Source organism: Bactrocera neohumeralis, chromosome 3, assembly GCF_024586455.1.
Source record: "Bactrocera neohumeralis isolate Rockhampton chromosome 3, APGP_CSIRO_Bneo_wtdbg2-racon-allhic-juicebox.fasta_v2, whole genome shotgun sequence".
NCBI lineage: Eukaryota > Metazoa > Arthropoda > Insecta > Diptera > Tephritidae > Bactrocera > Bactrocera neohumeralis.
This window is the reverse complement of record NC_065920.1, coordinates 75,678,947-75,691,190: the sequence shown is the minus strand read 5'-3', so window position 1 is coordinate 75,691,190 and position 12,244 is coordinate 75,678,947. Positions and strand designations below refer to the sequence as shown.

At 36.1% G+C, this 12,244-nt stretch overlaps 1 protein-coding gene across 6 annotated transcripts in view; it reads left to right on the top strand.

Annotated features, from left to right (window-relative positions):
- The window catches only part of LOC126751978 (uncharacterized), a 180,444-nt gene that overhangs the window by 146,082 nt on the left and 22,118 nt on the right, over positions 1-12,244 (top strand). For 5 of the 6 annotated variants that reach the window (XM_050462488.1, XM_050462492.1, XM_050462491.1 and 2 more), the window contains one exon: positions 636-693. The exons of the other annotated variant lie outside the window; for it this stretch is intronic. The gene's annotated coding sequence lies outside the window, so the exon portion shown is untranslated. The remainder of the gene's footprint in view (positions 1-635; positions 694-12,244) is intronic. 6 annotated transcript variants of the gene reach the window in all.

Here is a 12,244-nt window from a genome sequence, read left to right as displayed (position 1 = left end):
CTGCTCCAACTGACCATTTTCCATTTACCCGTCAATCACAGACATGAAATCACGTCAAAACAAGCCAACGTTATTTTTTTTCCATCAGCACACAGCTGAGCTGGTTGCTGAAACGTGGCGAAGGCAACGTTGGAAAATATCAATTCAGTTCAGAAAAAGAGTGTTCGTTAGTAGCAAAAACAATTTGAGTTTTATGAAAAAATATGAAACTGTACAAATCCTGTTTATGCAGTGATGAGTTTGATTTGCTCCACCGAACTTATTGTTCCATTTTCACTCTCACTATTCTTATTAGCTCAAGGTTGTTGTCAATCGGGTTTTAGTTGGTTGCTACTTAGTTGTGATAGTTAGTGATGAAACTGTCGTGGTGGTTGCGAAGTTAGTGGTAGGAGGTGAAGGAAAGTTTGAGATTAAAAATGAGTTGAAATCCGTTTGAAATGGATGTGCGGTCAGACCTTTGAAAGCCAAATCAAAGTTTTTTTTTATTTTTGATGGTTTTAATGATTAATCAAAAACAAAAGGAATGGCTTATGGTTTTGTTATTATCACTTAACACTCTCCCTATTTAAATTATGTAATGCTATACCTTGAATTTTTTCAATTGATTAATTTATTTTATCGCATTTTATTTGCAGATTGAAAATCTAATAAGTCAACATGACTTAGAGCAGCAAAGAATTGAAGCTGAAAGCTGTAAGTAATTAAAAAAGTATTTATATCAAAATAACGTAATATTACTTACGAAGGGTATACCGGGTAGTTGAAAAAGTGTTTTTGTATTTCCAACTAGACTTCAACTTATTTTTGTTTTTAATATATATAATAATAAATAAATAAACAAATATGCACCATTTTGGTCAACCACTATTTGCCATTTTTCCGCTAGAGACATAATTCCTTCAGTATAAATCGAAATTCCGAAATTTCCAGAACGGAAGCGAGCGAACCATTGTTGTGCTACACGATCTAATACAGCATCGTCTCCGTAAACTTCACAAATTTCATTGGTGGCTTGAGTGGAATTCTTCCCTTTTTTATACAAAAATACGATACAAGTTTCTTTATTATTTTCACTTATGTGACAGCTGTAACTTTTTTTCAACTTCTCCGAATTTAATTTTTTTTTGGTAAATGGTAAAAATTTATTACCTTTCTTAAACTATTTGGTATGACCAATCACATTGTGTCACAGCACTGGAGATATACGACATCTATTGACAAAATACGAAAAGACTTTTTCGATTACCCAATTTATTGGTTATATCTGATAGCGGAAGCTTGAAATTTTACAATTTTAAAAAACTCAATTTCTATTTTTTGATGGTACGTTGTTTTGTATTTCAGCTGACGATATGTAAGTTATATTATTACTACGCTTTGCCAAGTATATTTTAATATTCATATTAACTAAACTCTTAGAGAAACATATAAAGAGCGAGCTTGGAGACCTTAAATATCTAAAGTTTTTAAAGGAGTATTCATCTCTGTAGGAAATATAATAGGTTGTCAAAAAAGTCCTGCGGTATTTTCGCTAGTTGGCGCTGAAAGCGCGTAGTTCTAGTTTTATTCGTGGCATCGGGTCATGCTATACCTTTTTGGAAACCTCATTTCACGCGCTAACACGTGTTTGATTGATTGTCGTTTCTTTTAAGTCGTTCGTGAGTAATAGCGTCTCAAACATGGAGCAAAATAAAGAGAAAATACGGCATATTTTACAGTACTACTACGATAAAGGCAAAAATGCATCTCAAGCCGCCAATAAAATTTGTGCAGTTTATGGGCCCGATACAGTTTCCATTTCCACCGCACAACGATGGTTTCAATGTTTTCGTTCTGGTGTAGAGGTGGTCGAAGATGCGCCACGCTCCGGAAGGCCTGTCGTCGAAAATTTCGATAAAATCGCAGAATTGGTCGAAAGAGACCGGCATAGCATCCGTAGCAGCCGTAGCATCGGTCAAGAGCTGGGCATGTGTCATCAAAAATTAATTTCAATTTCAATAAAAAAAAAATTCAATAAAAATACCGCAAGACTTTTTTGACAACCCTAAATGGGGAAAATGTACTTGGTTTGTCACGTTTTCTATAATACACAGACGGAAACGTAAGAGTTAATTTGGTCATGTCTGTCGGTCTGCATGTCTGCGAACAAGTCTCTTAGTCTTTGAGATATCAATCTGAAATTTTGTACAAATTGTATCTTTCTTTCAAAGAAGTTGTCAATTTTTAGGTAGCACCGATGTCGGGCGACAATGTCATATACTTTCCATACAAACTAATCAATCAAAATCAAGTTCTTGCATAGACATATTTTTTATTTGACAAGATATCCTCATGAATTTCGGCAGAGATCATTGCACAGAGCAAGGCTACAATTCGTACATATATTGGTCAGATTGAACTATTACACCAGAAAGTTGCCATACATATAATAAGCAATCAATACCAAGTCCTTGTCTCTTCACAAAATTTTGCGCAAATTATTTTCAAAGACAATTCTACAGTCGTCAAATGTATTATTCACATCATTCCCACCTACAGCTTATAGCTGCCATACAAGCTGAATGGTCCAATATGAGTTTTTTTATAAAAAATCTTTTTTACTTGACATTCTATAATCACGAAACTTGGTACAGACTATTGCCGAGTGCAACTCTACAATCTCCAAATATATTCCTCAAATAGAACCATTATTTTATATGGCTACCAAATAAACTGACCTCTCAAAACCAATCCTTGTTTGGAAAACTGTTTCAGTGTCAAAATATCTTTATGAAATTTGATAGAATATTCGCCAGGGTTATGTCATAACCTCTTAATATATTGTGCAGATAGGACAACTACTATAGTGAATAGCTGTCATACAAACTGATCGATCCAAATCAAGTTCTTGTATGGAAAGCTTTTTTATTTGACAAGATATTTTTATGAAATTTGACAAGGTCTATTTTCTAAGAAAACGTTATAATCTCCGATAAAATTGTTTATATTGGACTACTATAGCATACAACTGCCATAAAAACTCACCGATTAAATCAAGAACGATCTTTATACACCTTTTCGTGTTATAAGAAATGCAAGTGGTAAAGGTAAAAATAACTTCTACATATAGCGATAGATGAAAGCGTGTTATAAATATTTTTCTTTCCTTTAATATGTTTTCAGAGTGCTATAACATAATAAACCAAAATGAGGACAAGAGAAACTTACACTTCCTTCTTCTGTTCATAATTTAGCGAAACAATGAAATTTTCATTCAAATATACATAGCTTTGGTTAGGTTATTTTAATCTGATAGGCCAATAAGCTACGCATGGACCAGTTTTAGTCCTTTCCGATACCAGATGGAATTCAGTGGTTAGGTCCAAGAGGAGAAGTCGTCCCTTAGGATGCTTGCGTTTGACGTGAATTTTAGCAGACTCTGCGGCCTCACCATCGGGACAAGTGTACAAGAGACGCTCCATTGTTTTCCTGGTGGCTCTGTACATTTCCTGCAGTCTTCTCGATCTGTCAGCCCCATTCTACGGCCGTGTTTCGCCACCAGATAGTGACCATTTAGTATTCCCATCAGGTTCCTGCAGTCGGCTTTTATCGAGTGCCAATAGGCAAATCTTCCAAATCTACATAAGTTAAATGCAATATTTTTTTACATACAGAGGATATGAGTTTTCGTTTAGTCTACTTTCAACTAATCATCATCATCATAGTTATAATATATGTACGTATAACCCACCAGGATTTATTTCACCCTTCACGTGATTTCTGACATTAATTTTCATCTCTACGAAGGGTATCATATACAGAATATAAAATTATTACTCTGTAAATAAACTATTTTTAATAAACCAAATTACATTTTCAGCACTTTTTTCAACCCTTTTTCAAACAAATATGTATCAAAATGATAGCAATTATATCCCTTTACCATTTCATATACACATACATATGTATTAATGCGTCCGCCAATACACATGTAATTACACAACCAACAACTATTTAGGTACAGTTAAACTAAACCGACGCAGCAGCATTAGCACTACAAAGCAACAAAAGCGAAAAGCATTAACAACACTCATACGCCCCGTGAGACAGACTTAAGTAGCTACTTTCCGTGCGCGTAGTGGCGTGCGCTTTCATTTGCTCTCGCTAAAGCAAGTTGGGGGTTTCGTTTCAAAGCAATTTCGCCATGTGCAGCGTCTTTGCCATTAAACACACGGCTCTCGGGGCAGGGATTTTTTAAACGCTGCATTTATGGCCATTTGAGCAGCAAAGTCAAGGCAGAAAAGTGTGTGTGCGGGTGCATGCTTTGCATTTTTCGCTTCCACACATCTGCACATGCTCGCTACCGGCTTGCGTTCGACTTTAATCCTTTTTATACGAACTTGTTAACACACGGATTAATGTTAAACAAACCTAAGTACACTTAAGGTTCTCTTTAGCGGCCTGCCACAACCGCATAGCGGAATATATACATATATACATGTGTATGTGTGTTACATGTGAGCTGCATATGTGAGTAATAATAAAAATTCATTTAATGCCATGACCTGCTGTGCTGCTAAGTGCTTAAGGCTGGTTGTGACTTCTGCACCGTGGCTTTGCCGTAAGAATCAAGATTGCGAAGTCTGGCCTCAGTATTTGTCACGGTTCTACGTGCCACATTTTTATGATTATTCATCTCTCATAGGCATATATAGTTTCTACCTTCCTGGCTTTACATAAATTACACTTTTGCAGTCACTTCTCACACACACACTCACACACAGAAACATTTGTAGCCTCCCAAGCATGCAATCAGACAGCCATGCGTGAGCTAAAACATACTGTAACGGCATTTATGCAACTCAAACAAAGAGAAAGTCGACAAAAAGCTATATTACGTGCCCTTGTCCACTGTCGACTGCCGTTATCCCAACAATGATGGTCAAGGTAACGTGTCGGCACACATACTACACTATTAAATTGCCTCTACTTTTCTAGTGCTCGAGCCACATTTTTATTCCATAAGTGTGCATGTGTGTTGTACCGTTAGTTTGGCTGCAGCATCAACGCGAGTGGCTTACACGCAAGCAACGCACACCAACCCACATGCATGTTTGCCATAAACGCTCTTTCAATGTCACTGTGTTGGTGAAAATCACGTTTTCCTCATAAATCACGTGTAAATAAATAAACAGGTAGCACAATTCGCGCTGTCACAAAGCTGATGCATGGACGTCTATTGGATTCTTATTTATGCCTGGTTGGGCGTAAGCGGCGCGGGACAAATGCTGAGTGGGTGTGTGTAGGCGAAAAGTGAATTTAAATGTTAGCAAATTGCCGCACATGAAAATTTACTCATTGCTAACATGCGGAGCTTTCTGCGAGTGCAAAAGTTTTTCATGCCTGAAGGTAGAGGAGGAAATTTTGTTGTGCGAGCGGTGAAATGAATTTTCGGCAAATAAAAAGAAAATTAAATTCATCCATCGGCGATGTTGTTGAGCTTCTCTACCTAAGCACTAATACAGGCAAATTTGCGGAGAGAGTTTATGATTAACTTCGCATAATATTTTATTATTTATGCACATGGTAAACTTCCGTGCGCATATATTTGTAGATATAATAAGGCTATGAAGATGAATGCTAACAAAAACAAGAAAATTGCATTAACTTCGGTTGTAACGAATTGGAACACTCCTTACAGGGGTGTTCCTCATTAGAATGAATTTAGCTGAACATTTTATAGCACACAAGTATACAAAAATATCGTTTTCTTGATTTAGATCGTTCAGTTTGTTGCATTATACGCTATAGTAGTCGATCTGAACAAAATCTTCGGATATTCTGGCGATTTTGAATAACAATTCTACAATTTTGTAACGTTCTTGAAAATATCTTGTCAAGAAATTTAATCTTATGACAGCTATATATATGTCCGAGAATAAAATCCGGATATTATCATCTCAAATGAAGGTGTTCAAAAAAAAATGCTATATATAGTTGTCAATCTAAACAATAGTTTGTAAATTTAATAAAGATATCTTGTCAAATAAAAAACTTTTTCATGCAAGAAATCCACTATCATCGAACAGTTTGTATGACAGCTATATTCTATTGTGTTTCGATATTGTTGATTCTGAGAAATAACCAACTTTTTGCTGTGAGAAGGGCATGTGCAAAATTTCAAATCGAATTCAGAAAATCTGAGGCGCTTATTCGCGTATATACCGACCGACGGACATGAGTAAATAGACTGAGTGAGACGAGCTGCTGATTAAAGTATAATGTTTTGAGTAAAATTATAAATTTCGTAATCAATACATTAAAATTTTTTCATATGTACATTTTGTACACGATTGAACACAATTTTTGTTTAGTATTATATTTGAGATGGTTTTCATAACAGAAAACTTTGAATCTATTAAAATTGTCGCCAATTTCATACCTTACTTAATTGCTTTGTTTCCTCTAACAGTCAGAGCAACAGTTCTGTGTACAAATTGAGCCATTGTGACTCCAATCTTTCAACGCGCTTTTCTCAGAATGGTGTTTTTCAAAACGGTTTCCACTCTCAAAGAAAGAGTTTTGAAAATATCTAGTTCCAATTTGGAGAGAACATTTTTAACGTCTTTTGTTATCGCGCTATGGAAGCTTTTAGTTTTTTTTTTTTGAACGACAAACTGTCAAATTCGAGAAGTTTTGTTCAAACTGTCGCCATTTTGTCAAATTTCAAAGGAAGCAAAAAAGCGCGATAGATTAATAATCTTTTTGGAATTTTTATTTTAGACCAAAATTGCATCCGCAATCGTGGACAACGTTCAGGATCTTTAGTTCTACGTGTCATTCAAACAATTTATTTAACTATTATACACCCAATAAATAAACATAAAATAAAAAAATTTTGTATTCGACATTAATGTATTTATTTATAGAAAAAATCAGACCGATTAGTTAATTTCAACATTAAACAAAAACATCGGGAATATCAGTGATTTTTCGGAGAGTCACTCAGTGTTTCTCATTGGAACTATTTCAGCTCGATCGACACTTACTAGGTTAATATATCAGACCATAAACATGACGAAGGGACTTCAAAAATGCTTTATTTGTTTTTGTTGTTTTGCTTTTAATTTAAAACACATATTGAAGATATCTTTACTCTTAATTACTTTTAATCAGCCTGGTTAAGTAAGGCTTGTTGGCTGATCCAGATATCGCACCATGAATATAATATTTTATGCAGACCTTTATGAAGAAAAATAACTCCTATATTCGATCTTATAAGTCAGCAAAGCGCCTTGTAGCCAATAAAAATTTTGTTAAACATTTAGTATCTATTGGCACCAGTTTGGTTGGATATCTCAAAGACTGAGCTCACAAGTATTTAAGCTTTAATCTCGCGAAGGCGAGGAAATTTAGAAGAAAGTGCTGAGATGTTCCATCTCGTTTTCTTCCATACAGGCACTATAGCTGGTGTCCACTAAGATTTTCAACCCTTCATCATGGACGCCGATTGGGTAAGGGACTGTTAGAACCTCTACAAATAAGGAGAGGATAGCTTTACTGTGCCAAAGAGTTCACAGGATATTTTACAATCGATCTTGGTCCCAAATTATCTTAAGACAGCGTATGAACCTGTGGTTCCCCCATAATTGAACTTTCCAGTATTAGAGGGCACGAGGAGAACCCCTTTACATTCTATTGAAAGCGGAGCTAGAGTAGCCTTTCTTGACAGCTCAACTCAACTTGGTTACAAAATAATTGAAATAATATAATATTTGATAATTCGTTTGTTATGTTATGTTATAGTAATTATATAAAAATTAACTAAAAGCAATATTTCTTCCTAAATTATCAAGATAAAATTATACATAAATATTTTCCAAAACCAAAAATTTAACCTAAATGAACAGGTAGGGTTTAAACATTTAAAAATATCGAAGATACAATTTTCAATTAGTACTTTTCTACTCAAATCTTATTTTTATATGACTCTTTTTAGGCGTTTAAATTTTATTTTATATATACTATATATTTTATACAAGAATAACATTTTACATTATGAAAATTAATAATTTCACATTTAATAAATTTTTAAAATTACATATTGAAGTCAAACTTTCAGCACAAAAATTGTGTTTTTATTAATAATTGTCTGGAAAAAATAATTTCTCATAATCACTACAAAATGCCAGATTTATTGAGGCAATTTAAAGCATTAGCACATCAACCCACTTACAGCCTGCACACTTAGCCTTCGAAATTTGGTAGATTTTTCTTACCTCCTGAAGCAAAGCATGTGCAGCTAAGCTATTAAACTGGCAGTTAATGTGATAAATGTGGCTGTGGGCTATGAACACGTCTATTTCAGTCATATGCGAAAATAAATCGCAAAATTCAGACACACTAGCAGCAAGCCATACCTGCAAATGACAAATTGGAGGGGGCGGAGATGTCCCATTTTAAATCGAAGAGTAAACAATTGGGTGGTAAAACGGTTTATCGACGGCAAATACGGATGCCAGCGTTCTGAAGCGAAAATTGATACATGGCACAGCATTAACTTTGCCCTGCCGGCTGCAGGCTGCCAGAGCAGCGGTGGAACAGCAAGCGTTTGCTTGTAGTGAAATTAGACTTCCGCTTATTGCCGGCTGCGGGCAACAAATCCCACAACAGCAGCAAACAGCAGACCCAACGAACGGCAGCTTCGAGGAACGGCAGCTGTAAGGGATATGCGAAGCGGCACGAAGCAGCATACTCCAAGTCGAAAAGGATATCCGAAATAATAGCAACGAATTAGGCCAATATTCGCAAATGCTTGTGTATGAAGAGGTTAAATTTCTCAGCTGGCATTGCTATTGTTTTTTCTTTTCGCATAATTTATTGAGTATACGACGTGGCAGACCTTATTAGCCTGCGAACTGCCAACAAATCGAATTTTGGGTACTGTATAATGTTGGCAAACATTGTTGTTGTTGTTGCTTGTGTTTTGTGTGTTTTTTACACTTTTTTTCTTTGCTTTTTTATAGGCTTCCGTTATATCGTCTGCACGGCTAACCACTTTGTGGCTGCTACTTTTGCTATAATGAGCATGTGCATGTATTGGCATTGTCTACACTATGTTGCCTGGCAGCGTTAGCATCTCACTCCCTTCACTTCATCGTACGACTACTAGTGCTTAGTGCTGCTTCTTTGCATGCTTGTTTGTTCAGGGAAAACTCTTTAACTTTTTCTCTTTTCCTTTATCTGCCATTTTCAGCATTTGTGCGCTGGGGATTTGCTTTGTGTTCAGCGAAACTTGAAAAGTGTACAATATAATATTGAGCATAATATCGGGCAAATATGTATGTACGCCTGCTATATAAGACATATCACTTGTTAAGGAAAATGCTTATAAGTAAATACACATGACTTGTTTGCATGTATTGCAACACGTGTGCGGCTTTTCCGGTGCTGTTAAGGCTCCAAGGCATTTGTGCAGCTCCTTTTCAATTTGCGTTCTTGTATGCGTTTACAAAGCATCATACACAAGCAAACATATATACATATGTTGTTGCGATGCTACACACTTTTTGGGCTTGCCGCACAAATACGACTTTTTTCTGTTTGCTAAATATTTAATGATGTTATTATAAGAAAATTTCACTGCGCATTGCCGCACACACATGGGCGTCTCACTATTTTCCATACATATCCATATGTATGTATGTATGTACAATGCATGAATGTATTTATAAATCCACATATTTATTTTTTTGAAAATTACGGCGCATGCAGGAAAGATTTACGACTTCAGTTTGGGGTATTTGATTTCAAGCTTTTCATATTGTTTACACAAATACTTGGTGGCTGCGCGGCGTTAAGTTGAATACCCTCATTTCGATGGAAAAATGTATTAGCTGTGTAAAAATGAGATTTAAATTGATATAAACACTTGGATATATAAAGCCATGTGAAGTTGTTTATCGTTTAGTTATTTTTCGACTTCGGGGTGAGTTTTTATTTGACGGGAATCGATTTAGTACGAAGTTTTGTATCAGGATATTCATAGATATTTTCGTATATACAGGGTTTGTCCAGAAAGTAATAGAACTGAGTCGATTTAAACAAATTTATTGAAGCAATCGTTACAATCCTTTAAAAACTTTCACAAAAAGCTCGTCGATGCAGCTCTGCCAGCGCGATTTCCAAGCATTGAAGGCGTCACGGAAGACATTCTCCGGAATAGTCTTGAGAGCCGAGGCGCATGCTGCTTGGATCCCCTCTATCGTCTCAAAATGCTTGCCTTTCATCGGTCTTAACAGGCAAAGAAACAAAAAACATACCGGGGGCCACATCTGGGCTGTAAGGATGCTGCCGAACCGTTGGAATGCGGACCTTGGTTAGGTAGCTGTTCACAAGAAAGGCGGTGTGAGTCGGTGCGTTGTGGTGGTGCAAGTGCTCCGTCACAATATCATGAAACGCAGATTTTGATAAATTTAAGGTCTGGGCAATTGAGGGAATACTTGGTCGGCGGTCTGAGTTCAAAACTTTGCGCACACGAGTCACATTGTCGGTGTTTGTCGAAGTCGCTGGTCTCCCAGCACGGTCTTCATCAGCGACATCTTTCCGGCCCTCCAAAAAGGCCTTGTGCATTGTGAACCAGCATTTGACAGCTAACAATGGGAAAGTATTTGAGAGCCGCTTATATCTAAAGGAATTTCTCTGAAGCTTACAGATTTAATCAATTAATTCATCAAGGATGTTTACTTTTTCCTATCCTTTTTCTTATTACTATGTATAAGGAATCTACTGGAACTTTACCGATCTGCTTATTGTCAGTGAATCAGAATATTTAAGTCCAAAGTTGTATCGTAACTGCTTTACGGATGTGAGACCTGGTCATGCCAGTGGAAGATTCAGGCTAGGATGATGAAAACAATGTAGCAGGTAGAAATTGTGATACTCATTATAAGTGTTGCACTTTTCTATTTAGATAGAAATGAGTGATATCTTTGGCTATATTACCATCGCCGAAATTGGCTAGAAAGTTACAGAATGAAACAGCCAGTGTAAATACATTCCACTTTTAAGTACTAACCTAAGTGAAAATAACGTATATAGTTCTCATTTCAATGTCCTTTTATCTAAGTAGTACCTAATCCTTTTTGTAGAACTGCGTAACTCAAAGAGCTAAAATTTCAAAATGTGTTTTGAAGCAACCCACAAGCAACAATATAACTAAGGTGGCGACATTGCGCAATGCACTATCTACCATATATAAAATAAAATGTCTTTATCTCTGTCTTTACGATCTCTTCCTCTGGCCTTATATTGCAAACTTGCTACTTCTCATTCTAATTAAAAGTCTGTCATGGAAGTTAAAGAAGCTTACACTATTTATCATATTCAAACAGACAGAAGCAATGTGTCAGCTTATGAATAGATATGTATAGATATAGTTTGTATGTAGCTTAAATTAAACTTCCGTTGGCCGGTGAATTGGACAGCATCTTTATAAAACTAGGAGAAGGTAGTTTGCATTTCAAATGTAAAAGTAGTGGCAATTTAATCAAACATTTAAATGCAAATGATGACAATAAGGAAGAAGTTGCGGCGGAAGTGAGAATAAGAAGGACGAAAATGAAAACGAAAAATGGCTGACAACTGATGAAAAGTAAAAGAGACAAAGTTATTATTTTAACAAAATAGAGCTATTGGGTTAGATAAAAGCCACTTTTCATTATATGTATACTCATGGAACAGAAAGTAGAATTGCAATGAGGATACTTTGAAATTTATTCAAACATTTGTTTGTTGCTTTTTTATTTACGAATTGTTATTATTATCGCATTTCATGTTTATGAGCGTCAAATTTATATTGCTACAAGATAGAAATAAATTAAAATCCACGTTACAAGCACGTAACGCGCATCCAACAACAAAATCTTCTCGCCATTAAAAGCCGCACAAATTAGACGCGCGCTCTTAGAATGGCAGTTATTTACCGTTTGCCTGAGTTGGAAATATGAAGATTTAATTTAATCACCTGGCAAGCTGCTTCAGCCATAAGCAAGCATCATTAAAGCCGCTGCAAGCGCTAAGTGCGCAACCACAATTCCACAATTCGCTAATGGACCAAAAATGCGGAGCACAAAGCGCAGTGGCAACTCATTAGGCGGCAAATGAGTGAGGCGCATGGCAAAGGCTAAAATTACGCGACGCCAAGCAACGGTGACTGTGTGGCATGCATGAGTTTAATGCATGTGGTGGCGATACAAACACTATA